This window comes from Mercenaria mercenaria, chromosome 16 (genome assembly GCF_021730395.1).
Source record: "Mercenaria mercenaria strain notata chromosome 16, MADL_Memer_1, whole genome shotgun sequence".
Classification (NCBI taxonomy): domain Eukaryota; kingdom Metazoa; phylum Mollusca; class Bivalvia; order Venerida; family Veneridae; genus Mercenaria; species Mercenaria mercenaria.
In genome coordinates, this window is record NC_069376.1 from 48708641 (window position 1) to 48722520 (window position 13880).

The 13880-nt window shown below is 35.1% G+C and overlaps 1 protein-coding gene across 6 annotated transcripts in view; it reads left to right on the top strand.

Moving 5' to 3' along the window:
• Nucleotides 1-13880, top strand: part of LOC123541182 (zinc finger protein 236-like) — a 108025-nt gene that overhangs the window by 53532 nt on the left and 40613 nt on the right. For all 6 annotated transcript variants that reach the window (XM_053526993.1, XM_053526991.1, XM_045326586.2 and 3 more), the window contains exon 2: nt 12167-12190. The gene's annotated coding sequence lies outside the window, so the exon portion shown is untranslated. The remainder of the gene's footprint in view (nt 1-12166; nt 12191-13880) is intronic.

A 13880-nucleotide genomic window follows, 5' to 3' on the forward strand; every position in this document is an offset into this window, starting at 1 on the left:
ACCGTTTTTGACAATTGTTTACATTTATTTCTTTACAAATGGCATTCTTATTTAAAGGGGGACAACTCATTAAGAATATTTTAAGTATCCAACTCTGTGGGACAGAACAGTAAAGCATGTATTGGACAGATAAGTTGTGTGTCAAGATGCTGTTCATTCGTTAAAAAAATATGTTGTTTTGTGATATACTGGTTGGAACAGTTGCAATTCATTCTTCAACATTTGTATGATGACAATGTGATCAGTAAAAGAGAAATTTTATACCTTCCATTTTGATCTTGGGCAGGGAGCAAGTAATTTTATTGAAATCTTTAACAGTCACTTAAATACTGTTTAGGTAATAATTGTGGCATAATTGAAGACAGTACAAAATGACAGTGTTCTTTTTACCAGCAGTGTGCTTGGACTGTTAATTTATTTCTCGTTTACTCAACTTGGGTTAGAAGTAATGGCACAGTATCTCCATAAATTAGCATACTGCACGCTTGGTTGTGCTATCAGGTAGAATTTGAAAGCCTATTAATGTTCCATTATTGTGCACCTTAATTTTTATGTGACCTTTTATAGTAGAGGGTATAATTACCAGCGGGAATTTGATGGGCGTGCAACAGTTAGGTTCACAGGTGCTCACCTTTAGTATCTAACATCTAACGTCTGATTTTAACAGTTCTTTGTTATTATTTTGCTCCACACATTGTTGCATTCCTTGGGATCTTTATCAGAATTTACTTCAGTGACAGCTTTACTTGTTGCAATGTTTTGTTGCTGATTTGAACATTTATTTTGTTGAGTTAAATACTATTTATGTCTCCCACCACACAGTGGTGTCGGAGACATACTGATTTACTCCTGTCTGTCTGTCACAAAGCTTGTCTGCACTCTAATTCGAACATTTCTCATCCGATCTTCACCAAACTTATACAAAATTGGTTTGCTAATAAGTCCTCGGCCAAGTTCGATAACTAGCCAAATCGGCCCAGACACTTCGGAATTATGACCCTTGAACATAATTACCGACACTACCGATACAGTGTTGTAGACCGGTTACTCCAACATGTGAATACCAATAGGCCACAAACAGTACACAAAGACAGACATACTATTCAGATGATTAGGCAGTTGTGGGAGACATGTGCTTTTCTCAAAAGCACCTCTAGTTTAATACTAACTTGGCTATTTGGTGCTGAGTGGTTACTGATGTTAACTGCAAATTAAGTACCAACCACACTGCTAAGGTTTGAAACCTTTGAGTTGTAAAATTCTTTTACCTAAAGAAGCAGTCCATTTGACTCACAGACAGTCAGTTGTTCTGCCAAGATGCCCAGTCAAGCAAGAAAAAATACTAGAAGGGGTATAGTAGTCGCAACTTGACCGCGATGGTTGACCTTAGGCCGATTATTCATATCGATTATTTCATTGTAGAAATATGGGGTGCTTAGGGTGGCCGCGTAAATTTATATGGAATGAGTTTGTATACAGCGTTTTACGTACGCACCTTTTCAATAATAGGTTGTGCCTCGTTATATATTATAATACAAAGGTCAACCATCGGGGTCAAGTTGCGTCCACTATATGTGTGACTTCGAACCCAGGAAACAAATCTGAAGGATTTAAACTGTATACTTGAAGTTGTCAGTGTTGGAAGCTTTTACATAGTATTTTGTACATAGTTGACTAACTAATGAACGTGACAAAGTTCTGATTAAAAGTCAGTATAAAATGTTTTGAAACTGAATAGTGTAACATATTCAGTTGGGAATTTGAGGAAAGTTTGTAAATAAATTATGGTCTTGATTAAGTTCTGTCAGCTGTTACTGTGTAGGTCATAAATCATTGCATTGTAGATACAGGTTGATAAAACAGCTAAACCCCTGAACTAGAGGACTGTCATTCGCACAGCAAGTATCAAGGTAAAAGACTTGAACTATTTAACAGCTTCCATGGTCTCTTTCTTCAAATCATCTGTCCCTCACCTCCACCTCTGGGTTGGTGCCTCATTCAGATCTTCATGTGAGGGAGAGCAGGCTTTCAGAAGATCCTGTTTCTACCTACCCATACCTGCCAGCAGGGGCTTGGGGTGGGGGAGGGTTATACCTACAACTTCTGCCCACCTTTAGAAGCTTGAAGTTTGCTATATGAACAAACTGTCCATTAATATCCAACCGCCTCGGATTCATGTGAGGAAATTGTTGATATTATCATATGAGGCATAAGGTTTCTGTAAAAACAACTAATAAGCAAGGGAAAAGGTTGCTTAACACAACAAAAATCCCTTTGATATCTTGTCTTGCAGCTTTCAGATTTTGAAGTCTTGAAAAACAGTTCAAATGAGTTCGAAAATTTCATTGAACTATACACTCAAATTTATGTCTTAAATCTATAATTAAAATTGTATGTTGTTTTCTAATTAAAACACTAGCTGTAATTTAGTAAACATGTAATATTGCATAATAAAGTTTATGAATAAACCACTACTAGTACAGAATTAATACAGCTTCACAATCTGCAGGAATTGCATTGAACTTCTGCCAAACATCTCATTGGCATTTTGTTCTGTTTACCACACACATAAGAAAAAGTGCATTTGTGACGTCACAATCTATTTGCACTGCAGAGAGAGAGAAAAAAAAACAGTTAATAGTGTTGTTCTCAACTTGTATCATTTTATTGATTATGGCCAAGATCAGCAAGCCATATTTACTGCTGGTGATTTGAGTGCATTGCTTGCAAAAGCAGTAGCAGTAGGCATTCAGCTACATCATATGTATACATCAGTATCAATAAAGGCTTGCATATCTGACTTGTCAATATCAGAAAAAAGCTTTCTGCTAATATCTGGGTCATGAAAAGGCTTGGTAGTACAATCTCAAGCTTTTTTGTACTTCAATAAAATGAGGAAACTTTGTACACGCATTCCTTACTAATGCAACTTGTATACACTTTTCATACTTTTAGCCAAAAAAACTTGGTGATTATGAGGTGAAGGATTATTAATAGCAGATGTAAATGCCCGATAAAACTCATCAAATACAACATTATAGTAGCAATTTTTTTCTTAATGTTAAAAGAAAAACTCATCCAGGTTTAAGAATGACAGTTATTTATGGGTGAAATATAGGGTTTGATGCAAGTTTTGCAAAAAGTACATATTTTTTTGCACAGTGAAGCAGGAATTAGTTTAGGAAATAACTGATTTTATGAACTAGTAGTCTTTGAATTTTTATAATATGGCCACTACCATGATCGATCAATCCATATTTGATTCCCAGTTGTGGTTTATTTGTTTGTTTTGGGTTTAACACGGTTTTTCAACAGTATTTCAGTAATGTAACGGCAGGCAGTTAACCTAACCATTGTTCCTAGATTCTGTACCAGTACAGACCTGTTTTCCACAAATAACTGCCAACTTCCTCACATGAATCAGCCTGCCCGCTTAGCTCAGTAGGTAAGAGCTTTGGTCTATGGATTGCGGGGTCACGAGTTCGATCCTCGGGCGGGGCGTATGTTCTCTGTGACTATTTGATAAACGACATTGTGTCTGAAATCATTAGTCCTCCACCTCTGATAATTCATGTGGGGAAGTTGGCAGTTACTTGCGGAGAACAGGTTTGTACTGGTACAGAATCCAGGAACACTGGTTAGGTTAACTGCCCGCCGTTACATGACTGAAATACTGTTGAAAAACGGCGTTAAAACCAAAACAAAACAAAAAAAAACAAAAACACACATGAATCAGAGGCATAGGACAAATGATTTTGGACACAATGTATCTTATCAAATGGTCATGGAGAACATACGCCCCGAATGGGGATCAAACTCATGTCCCCGCAATCTACACTGTAGATCTGCACTCTTATTGAGCCAAGTAGGCCTGCTGATATTCTGGCCGGTGTTCAGTGCTTGGTGACTTTAAGTAAACTGGTACTGTTTCCAGCTGCATTGGCCTAGACCCAATGCTGAGAAGGTAACATCAGTCATAGTCTAAACTAAAAATAAGTTCAGTGGATTCCAGGTTGAGACTTTCATTGATTTACTTTTCTTCAAACAACCTTGATAAAATGTCAAATGACTTCCTTCCTCTAGTTGAATACAAATACACTTGGTTCATGACCCAAAATTGTCATACACTGATTAGAATGGATTGAAGACTAATTTTATGGTAACCCATTTGAAAGTTACCAACCACAAACAGAAATTGAATCAGGATCAAATCAGCAAGCACTGTACACATAGCCAGAGTGTTAACAACTTCGCCACTGGCTCACTGTGTGTTTTTTACAATAAGAGATCAAAGTTTGGTTAACACTGAGATTGATAATTCTTCTTAAATATAGAACTTCCAAAAAACTATCACAGCCTGTTGGTCCAACTTTCCTATAGACAGCTAGTAGCTGATTCCTTTGATGTAAAGTTTAACAATTATCACCAAAATAATGCTAAAACTCATTTATGTTTTGTCAACTTTGCGATTTCGATTTTGGTAAGTGGGTAGGGACAGTAAAAGCAGGGAACAGTGATTCAGGATCAGTAAATTTCATGGATTTTATGGTTTTGTTAATCCATTATATAGTTAATCCATGATATAGTTAATCCATGATAAATAATATCAGTGCGCATATAAAATTGCCATTTAATCTGTTTAGAAAAGTTGAAATCCATGAAACTGCTTTCTTAGGCTGCAATCACTATATTTTAATTAAGAAATAATTTATAGCAAAAGAGTGTTTTAACACTATTTATACACGATAAGCAGTTATACGTTGGGCGTAATAAATTCACGAGTGCGCAGCCTGAGTGAAATTATTTGTAGGACGTATTACCACCCGAGTGTATAAATAGCGTTAAAACATGGTTTTGCTGTTAATTATTTCGATTCTAATATGCCCTTAATCTAAAACAGTAGATAAAATATAGTAGCGCTCTTTCTTGGTCGCAACAAAAACATTGACGTCATTGTAGCGTAAGTGCGTGTTTTAACAGAGATAGCATATTAGAATGTCCTTGAAAATAAATGATTTCACAGTGTTAGAAATGTTTCTGTGATAAAATAGCAATTATATCATCAATTTAAATGTAAAATAATTCATTCCATAATACTGGTACATTTATTTGGGCACTGCTAAGAAGAAACCAACCATTAGGCTTTTTGTTAACCTCTAATTTGAATGACATTACCATGAACATACTGGAAAAACATTTATATTTTATTAAGGAATGACAAATTTCTACGATGCATGTCCCATTATTGGCTCCACATATACCGCTAGGAAGTTGATGTTGAATAAAACATGATGGAGATTTTGCAATTCAAATATTTGATAGCGCAGATTTTACACTTAGTAAATTGTTCGTTCAAGCCTGTTATTGTATAATATCACATTGGATAGGTGAAGCTACATGCGACAGTTTGTCTAAGTGTATTTTTTTTTCTTTCATCTATTTTAAGCTCATATTCATGTGACTAAAAACACCAGTTTTTTTACTATATAAAGAATATATATTTTTTATTATCCTGTAGAAGCCTCTGAAGAAGCCGAAACGTTGGTCTTTAATAATAATAGGCAATTTTCTAAAAATGCATAAAAATGTGTTATCGTTTGACAATCTGCTGAATATATAATATTGTGACCTATAAAAAAGACATTAAATGTTCATCACCAGCGTGGAATTAATGAAATCAAAACAGCTTTAAGCACATTTACCTTTAGCCTGCTGGCGGCGAGTGATTCTGCCTTTGGGAACAGTGCAGACCAAGATCAGCCTGCACATCCGTGCAGTCTGATCATGGTCTGCACTGTTCGCTATTCAGTCAGTAAATTTTCAGTGAACACCCCTTCGAATAATAAATGGTATTGAATGATGGACCAGTCCATTTTAGAAATTTCGCAGGCTAAGGGTTAAAATTCCAAATATGTTTTTGTCATAGTATATCTATTTCATCATCTTTCTCTTGCATATTTCTGAGAAGGGGTTATGACAAATGAATTGAGTTTTTTATGTTAAAAAGAGTATTTTTTTCTATAGTCTGTTGACTCATTTCTATCCATAAGGATATAGGTATTTTATATGCCCGAAGGGACGTATTATGTTATGATGCTGGTGTCCATCTGTCAGTTAGCAATTTCACGTCCTCTCTGTAACTCTTGAACCCCATGAAGGATTTCAAGGAAAGTTGACACAAATGTTCACCACAATGAGACGACGTGCAGAGCGCATGTTTTTGATGTCTCGTTTCAAGGTCAAGGTCACACATAGGAGTCAAAGGTTATATCAGTTTGTTTCGTGTCCGCTCTGTAACTCTAGAACTGCTTGAAGGATTTCAAAGAAACTTGACACAGATGTCCACCACACTGAGACGACGTGTAGAGCGCATGTTTTGGAATACTTGCTTCAAGGTCAAGGTCACACTTAGGGGTCAAAGGTCATATATGACTTTGCTTTGTTTTTATTGCTCTGCATTGCAGTGCTCTTGTTTTTATTTGGCAGATCCCTCTTTTGTTCACACACAATAAATTTTGTTTTTGAATAACTTCCCTTTTATGTTACTATAAATAGCTTATTTTGAAACTTTTTTATTATTGGCCATAGAGAAAAAACGGGACCACTTTTCTGTGGTACAACATGGATGGTACCTCCAATTTTTAGGTGTATTTTGACATACCTTTACATTGTAAGGATTTTTTTTGTGGACTTAGAATTATTTTGGAATTTCTTCATTCATGCAGAGTTCATGTAGTGTAGAAGCCAGAACATCCTTAGATGTTAAGCGTTGTCGTTTCTTAGGCCCATTTGAATTTGTTTTCCCAATTTGGTACTAATTAGTTATTATCATTATTATGGTTATCATGAGTTCTTCCCTTTGTTGTTCCTGTCCTTTAAATTTTGCTCCCATCCTCTGATGTAGCCCTTCGGGCATATGTTGCCCCGCTTGGCGGAGCTCTTGTTTTATTTTTGACAGCATTCAGATGTTGCGTATGTATGCATGATTTTATTAGCTCGACTATTCATAGAATAGTAGAGCTATTGGACTCGCCCATGCGTCGGCGTCCGCGTCGGCGTCCGCGTCCGCGTCCGCGTCCCGATTTGGTTAAGTTTTTGTATGTAAGCTGGTATCTCAGCAACCACTTGTGGGAATGGATTGAAACTTCACACACTTATTCACTGTGATAAACTGACTTACATTGCACAGGTTCCATAACTCTGTTTTGCTTTTTTACAAAATTATGCCCCTTTTTTGACTTAGAAATTTTTGGTTAAGGTTTTGTATGTAAGCTTGTATCTCAGTAACCACTTGTGGGAATGGATTGAAACTTCACACACTTATTTACTGTGATAAACTGACTTACATTGCACAGGTTCCATAACTCTATTTTGCTTTTTTACAAAATTATGCCCCTTTTTCGACTTAGAATTTTTTGGTTAAGGTTTTGTATGTAAGCTGGTATCTCAGTACTCACTAATGGGAATGGATTGAAACTTCACACACTTGTTCACTGTCATGATCTGACATGCACAAAGCAGGTCCCATAACTTTATTTTGATTTTTTACAAAATTATGCCCCTTTTTCAACATAGAAATTTTTGGTTAAGTTTTTGTATGTAAGCTGGTATCTCAGTATCCACTAATGGGAAAGGATTGAAACTTCACACACTAGTTCACTTTCATGATATGACGTGCAGTGCAAAGGGTCAGTAACTCAACTTTGCATTTTACAAAATTATGCCCCTTTTTCAACTTAGGAGTTTTTGGGTTAAATTCTTATATGTAAGCTGGTATCTCAGTACCCACTAATGGGAATGGATTGAAACTTCATACACTTGTCCACTGTCATGAGCTGATAAGCACTATGCAGGTTCCATAACCCTATTTTACTTTTTTACTAAATTATGCCCCTTTTTCGACTTTCTTATTCATTCAAGCGACAAGGCTGTTAAATAGTCGAGCGTTGCTGTCCTCCGACAGCTCTTGTTATTTTTAGCAGTATTATGGTCACCTATAAAATCTAAAGAAAGGGAAATTACAAACTTAAGTTTTTAACTCTGCAAGCTGCTTCATTAAACTTTATAGGTTTTAACATCAGAAAGTTTGTAAAGAAATTAAGCATGTGGTTTATGCACATCTGTTCAGTGAGTAAAATTGGAATTTTGTTCACAAGCACACAAGATACTTTGTATTATACATTTATCTAACTAATGGCAGAGTTTAATAGCTTCTAGCTAATAACTGAAAAGCAAATGCTAAATGTATTTGGGATGGTTATTTTTGATACTAACAAGGTAGGATGGGTCTTGGTGTTCCGTACTGACTTCGAACTTCCTTTGGATTATAGGAATTCAGTCAGGTGAGCATGAAGTCATCCAACTATTTTATGACATTTGCTCTGTTAAAGATTTATTTCGGGAACAGAAAAGACACATTCAATACAGTTAGGTCCCTTAATAAAAGGGGAGTGGTGGTCTAGTGGATAAGGTATCGGCTGCTCAGTCCAGGTGTTTCAAGCCCAACTGGGGTCACAACCATGACTTCTTATATGACACCAGTTTTTCTAGAAGTGTACTCGAGAGTTGGTTACAATAAGCTTGAAGCTTTCATCACAATCGAGCTAAAACAGATTAGTATAAACTAAACTAAACTAATAAATTCATATTTATTTTATTTATAAAATTTATTTTGGTAGTGCTACCTGATGGGCAGGAGGTTATCATTAATTTGCGTTTCTTAAAATGTGAATTTCTGCTAAATATGTAATTATCGGATGGAATTCTTGACTAATATAATACAATAATTATGTTCTTGTTTAGGTAAAGTATGTTTTTCATACTTTCACTAAAATAACTCTAACCTTGGTTCAGTATTGATTGCCTGTTCAAAATATGTTTGTGAAACAAAATGTAACATCATGCAAAAATATCTTATCATAATGGGAGTGTGTGGATTTTAAATGATTTGTTATTAGTTTATTAAAACAGAATGATGAAAAGCGTGTCTGAAAAGCATGTCAGTGCACTAGAATTTAATGATGTTGCCAGTTAAAATGACACATCATTTTGTCATGTAAAATATCAAAAACACGTAGGACACCCTTACTAAGTATAGTTCTTTATCTGATTAAAAAATGTCCATCATTGTGATCAAAATTTTGAAAATTTCATGATAAATGAAAAAAGAATGATTTTCCCCATTCATTGCCTCTTTCAGCCATTAACCTTGCTATAAATACCTGAGGTGAAGGTCAAGCACCTTTGTGATGTATACTTACATCAGAGGTTTGCAGATGCTTGCAGCTACAAGTCTGTGAACAGTCTATCACTGCACTGACCAACAGATAGCCACTGACCAGATATTGGATTTTTCATTACCTTACATTCCCACACTTAATTACTGACCCAGTCTAGATAGAATGACTGGTCAGTATATACTAACACAGAAGAAAATATATTTAAATCCTGCACAATAACTCAAATGATAACATATTAATTCTTCATTAAAAGGTTTCAAAACAGAAAATATTTTTGTATAACATTACAGTATGCACTTAACTTCTATCATTGGCAACTGATGTATGAGAACCATAACAATCAAAGGATGATATAAACATGTTGTCATTTAAATTATCATGCGGGGTGGGGGGGGGGGGGGGGGGGGGGTAGTACATGTGATTTTTGGTATACACCAATTACTGGTTTTTGTCTATTTGAAAATACAATATATTGGGTTAAATATTTTCAATTACTGTAAAATCAAAACTTTTCATTAGAGTTTTATTTTTGTTATATAATAGATATATATATAAGCTACCAAAGTGCTATTAATTAAAATATGATGGTCAAATATTTTGAATGAATATTTAGTTTCAATGACTAATATCAAAAAAGCGAACTTTAAGCGCCATGAAAATATCTGATGTGAATGTATACAGGAAATGATTATTATACAGATCTGTAAGTTTGTTCTGAAACAGAATCCAAAGAACCTCGAGGGACGTCGAAAACTTACTCGATATATGAGCTGAGTCATGAGAAAATCAACATAGTGGGAGTGCGACCAGCATGGATCCAGACCAGCCTGCGCATGCGCGCAGTCTGGTCAGGATCCATGCTGTTCGCTAACAGTTTCTCTAATTGCAGTAGACTGTGAAAGTGAACAGCATGGGTCCTGACCAGACTGCGCAGGCTGGTCTGGATTCATGCTGGTCGCAAACCCACTATGTTGGTTTTCTCATGGCATGGCTCATATATAAAACACAATTTTTATGTGGCCAGCCAGTGATGTAAATATGGATAAAGTCTATCATGCTGTTTGATTTAAGATGATTCTTTGCTCCTGTTCAGAGTTTCCAGATCATTTCATACAGATATATACCAATGAAAATAACTTACTGTACAAGTCACTAGGTGATATAATATTATAACCTATTCACATCAAATGACTGTAAAACCCCAAAAAGGCAACTATAATTTTTTGCATCACAATAGACTATCGCAGGATATTTTACACGTTTGTATTTCTAAAAATAAATGCGAAACATGATAATTACATAAAATAAAAGTTAATAATTGCTATAAATCGATCTTTTTAAAATTTTTCACATGTTTTGTTTTCGCAGTATGAGAATGTGATTGCCATGTTTTATTTTTGCAAATATTTTCCATTTGCAGAAAGTGCAATATTTCCTGGCCATCGTAAAATTTATCACTAACACGGTTAGTGCTATATTATGCACTAAGATGCAGCAAAAGTACATCTGACATGAAAACCTAATTGATTTCTCCAGAGAAAAGTGAGATATTCTGCACGTAGTGCATTTCCTGGACATGAATTCAAAATAACCTTGAGCGGCACCATCTTCTGTGAAGTTGATATTGTACAAAATTGGCTAATTTTCTGGAGATAGGGTTTGGGGATAACTTTGGTTAGCATAATGTTTATTGAAATCTTGATCTGATATGTTTTATTTGCATTAAAGAGCTCCAGAAATGTTACAATTTCTGTTTTGGTTACCATGGTAACTATATTTGCTTTCTAAAAGCATTGGATCTTCTGGTACTGGTATTGATTTTAATTGAAACCAAGACTTGCTAGAATCTACATCTCTTTGACATGCTTGTTTAGTTTTTTTGGTAGTTACTTGTTATATGTAGGTTGTAAAATTGTTATTGAATAGAGATTTTTTTAGGAGCGATAAGTGATGCATGATCATGTGACTGACCATGTTGTATTTATATGTAAGATAAGTGATCAACATTGGGCAAAAGAGAGCACATAGCAGGAGTTGGTAATGTGCGAATGAGAGCTAAGTTAGAAAAAAAATATGCCTTAATGGTGCAACTTGCGAGTGCATCAGTTAATTTCTATACACATGATTTAAGGTTAATTAAGCTAAGAATTGATAAATACTAAAAAATGTTTATATTAAGAAATGATATATAGAAATGAGATGTGTGTTTAAAATAATTAAAACTTGACAAAGAAGTTAAACATCCCATTGAATACCTTTACAAGGGAGTAGCCGAAGAAAATAATTCTTATTGAATGAAAACTGCTTCTGCCTCTTGGTTGGCATGGCATCACTGCTTGCATGTTTTAATATTAAATATAAACAAGATTTTTCATATTTAAGACAGTATAGGAAATGGTTGAATGTATTTTGTATTTATGAAGGTGGTTCAGAAACATTTATATAGTTTTAGAGCCTGAAAATTCATGTAACTACTATGTGAGTGAGCAAAAATTCTTATTCGTCTTCTTTTTATTTAAAACGTGGCACATTTGTGCAAAAAACCACATTTTCAAATTATTTATCAACATTTTCTTAAAGAATATTGTCTAAGAAAAGAAAAACTGGAAAAGCAATATGCCACTTCTTTAACTTGTTTGAAAATGAACTTGATTCAAAATACAAATCAAGCCTACAAAATTGAATACTTGACTGAGATTGAATGTTGAAGAAACTATTCCAGTAATTTCTTGGAAGAATTCTTTCATTTTCTGAATCAGCTGTAATAGAGAGAACATCAAGAGTATTGAAATTGATTGAATTTACTGCTATGTAAAGTTGTTTTTTCCTGTTATCGATTAATGGTGTGTTTGGCTGCACCAAAGATTGCATGTTAATGAACAGTAAAAATTCCAATTTTGTAATAATTCTTGTTCTTTCTTTTTCAGGAAAAAGATTTCTTATGGGTGTTGGTGAGTCAATTTTTGCTTCTCTTAGTTTAAATACAAAGTTAGTCAAACTTAATACAAGTTCAATAAAATCTCATTTTCTTTCAATAGCAAAAGTTCTTACAAAAGCTTACTGGAGTTTCTAATATTTTCCTTCCTTTTTTTCGAAGAAAAATAAAGGGGACATAGAAATAGGCTGCATCCATCTGTCTGTCAGTCTGCCAATCTGTCTCTCCGTATGTCACACTTATGTTATACGCCCGAAGAGACGTATTATGTTATGACACCGATGTCCGTCTGTCTGTCCGTTTGTTAGCAATATCATATCCGCTCTGTAACTTTTGAACCTCTTGAAGGATATTTTCGAAGAAACTAGACACAAATATTCACCACATCGAGACGACATGCAGAGCGCATGTTTTGGATGGCTTACTTCAAGGTCAAGGTCACACTTAGGAGTCTAAGGTCATACAACTGTTTCATTCATGCTCTGTAACTCGCACAGATGTTCACCACATCGAGACGACATGCAGAGCGCATGTTTTGGATGGCTCACTTCAAGGTCAAGGTCACACTTAGGAGTCAAAGGTCATACGACTTTGTTTCATTCATGCTCTGTAACTCGCACAGATGTTCACCACATCGAGACGACAGGCTGTCTAGCGTCCCTAAAATTCCTACTTTTTCCTATTTTTTTTCAATTTGGCTAAAATTCCTATTTTTTTTAAAAAATCAAAGGAAATTCCTAAAAAGGCCCTATTTTTTCACAAAGATTCCTAATTTTTTAACTTTTTTGCAATGATCAAAAAGAGAAAATGTTGTAAATGTTGTTTAAAAGTTCTTCTAATTCAGAAAAAAAACAATTTAGCACAGTTCAAAACAGTGGAAAGCTAGGAGACGTCTTTTCTGTAAATAAAGCACTATTTTTGAGTTACTTTTATGTCAATCACATAAGGTAAGCACATTACATGGTCTTTAAAGTCCATATTTTGATTTGAAAATTCCTAAATTAAGCCCTAAAATTTCCTTAAAATTGTACCAAATTCCTAATTTTAGCCCTATTTTTTTGTACAAATTGCCCTAAAATTAGCCCTAATTTTTTGTCGGGGTATGCTAGACAGCCTGAGACGACATGCAGAGGGCATGTTTTGGATGGCTCACTTCGAGGCCAAGGTCACACTTAAGGGTTAAATGTTAGCTCTGTAACTCTTGAACCCCTCAAAGGATTTCGAAGAAACTTGACACGAATGTTCACCACATTGAGACAATGTGCAGAGCGCATGTTTCGGATGGCTCGCTTCAAGGTCAAGGTCACACTTAGGGGTCAAAGGTCATACCTTCGGGCATATATTGCTCCGCATTGCGATGCTCTTGTTAGCTTTGTTATACATGGCGGGGTTCTGAAACAACTTTGTATAAATGATCAGTGTCAAAGGAAAATGTGAAAGAGACATTTGTTAGGTTTGTTAAACTTTAGCCTGCTAAATTTCTAAAATGGATTGGTCCTTTATTCAGTTTGGGCAGTATCATTTATTATTCAAAGGAGTGTTCACTGAAAATTTACTGACTGAATAGCAAACAGTGCAGACCATGATCAGCCTGATCTTGGTCTGCCCTAAGGCAGAATCACTTGCCACCAGCAGGCTAAGGTTAGGTAAAGATCTATTTCTTTTACAAAACTGATTTCATGATAGTTATAGATGTCGGTCACAGA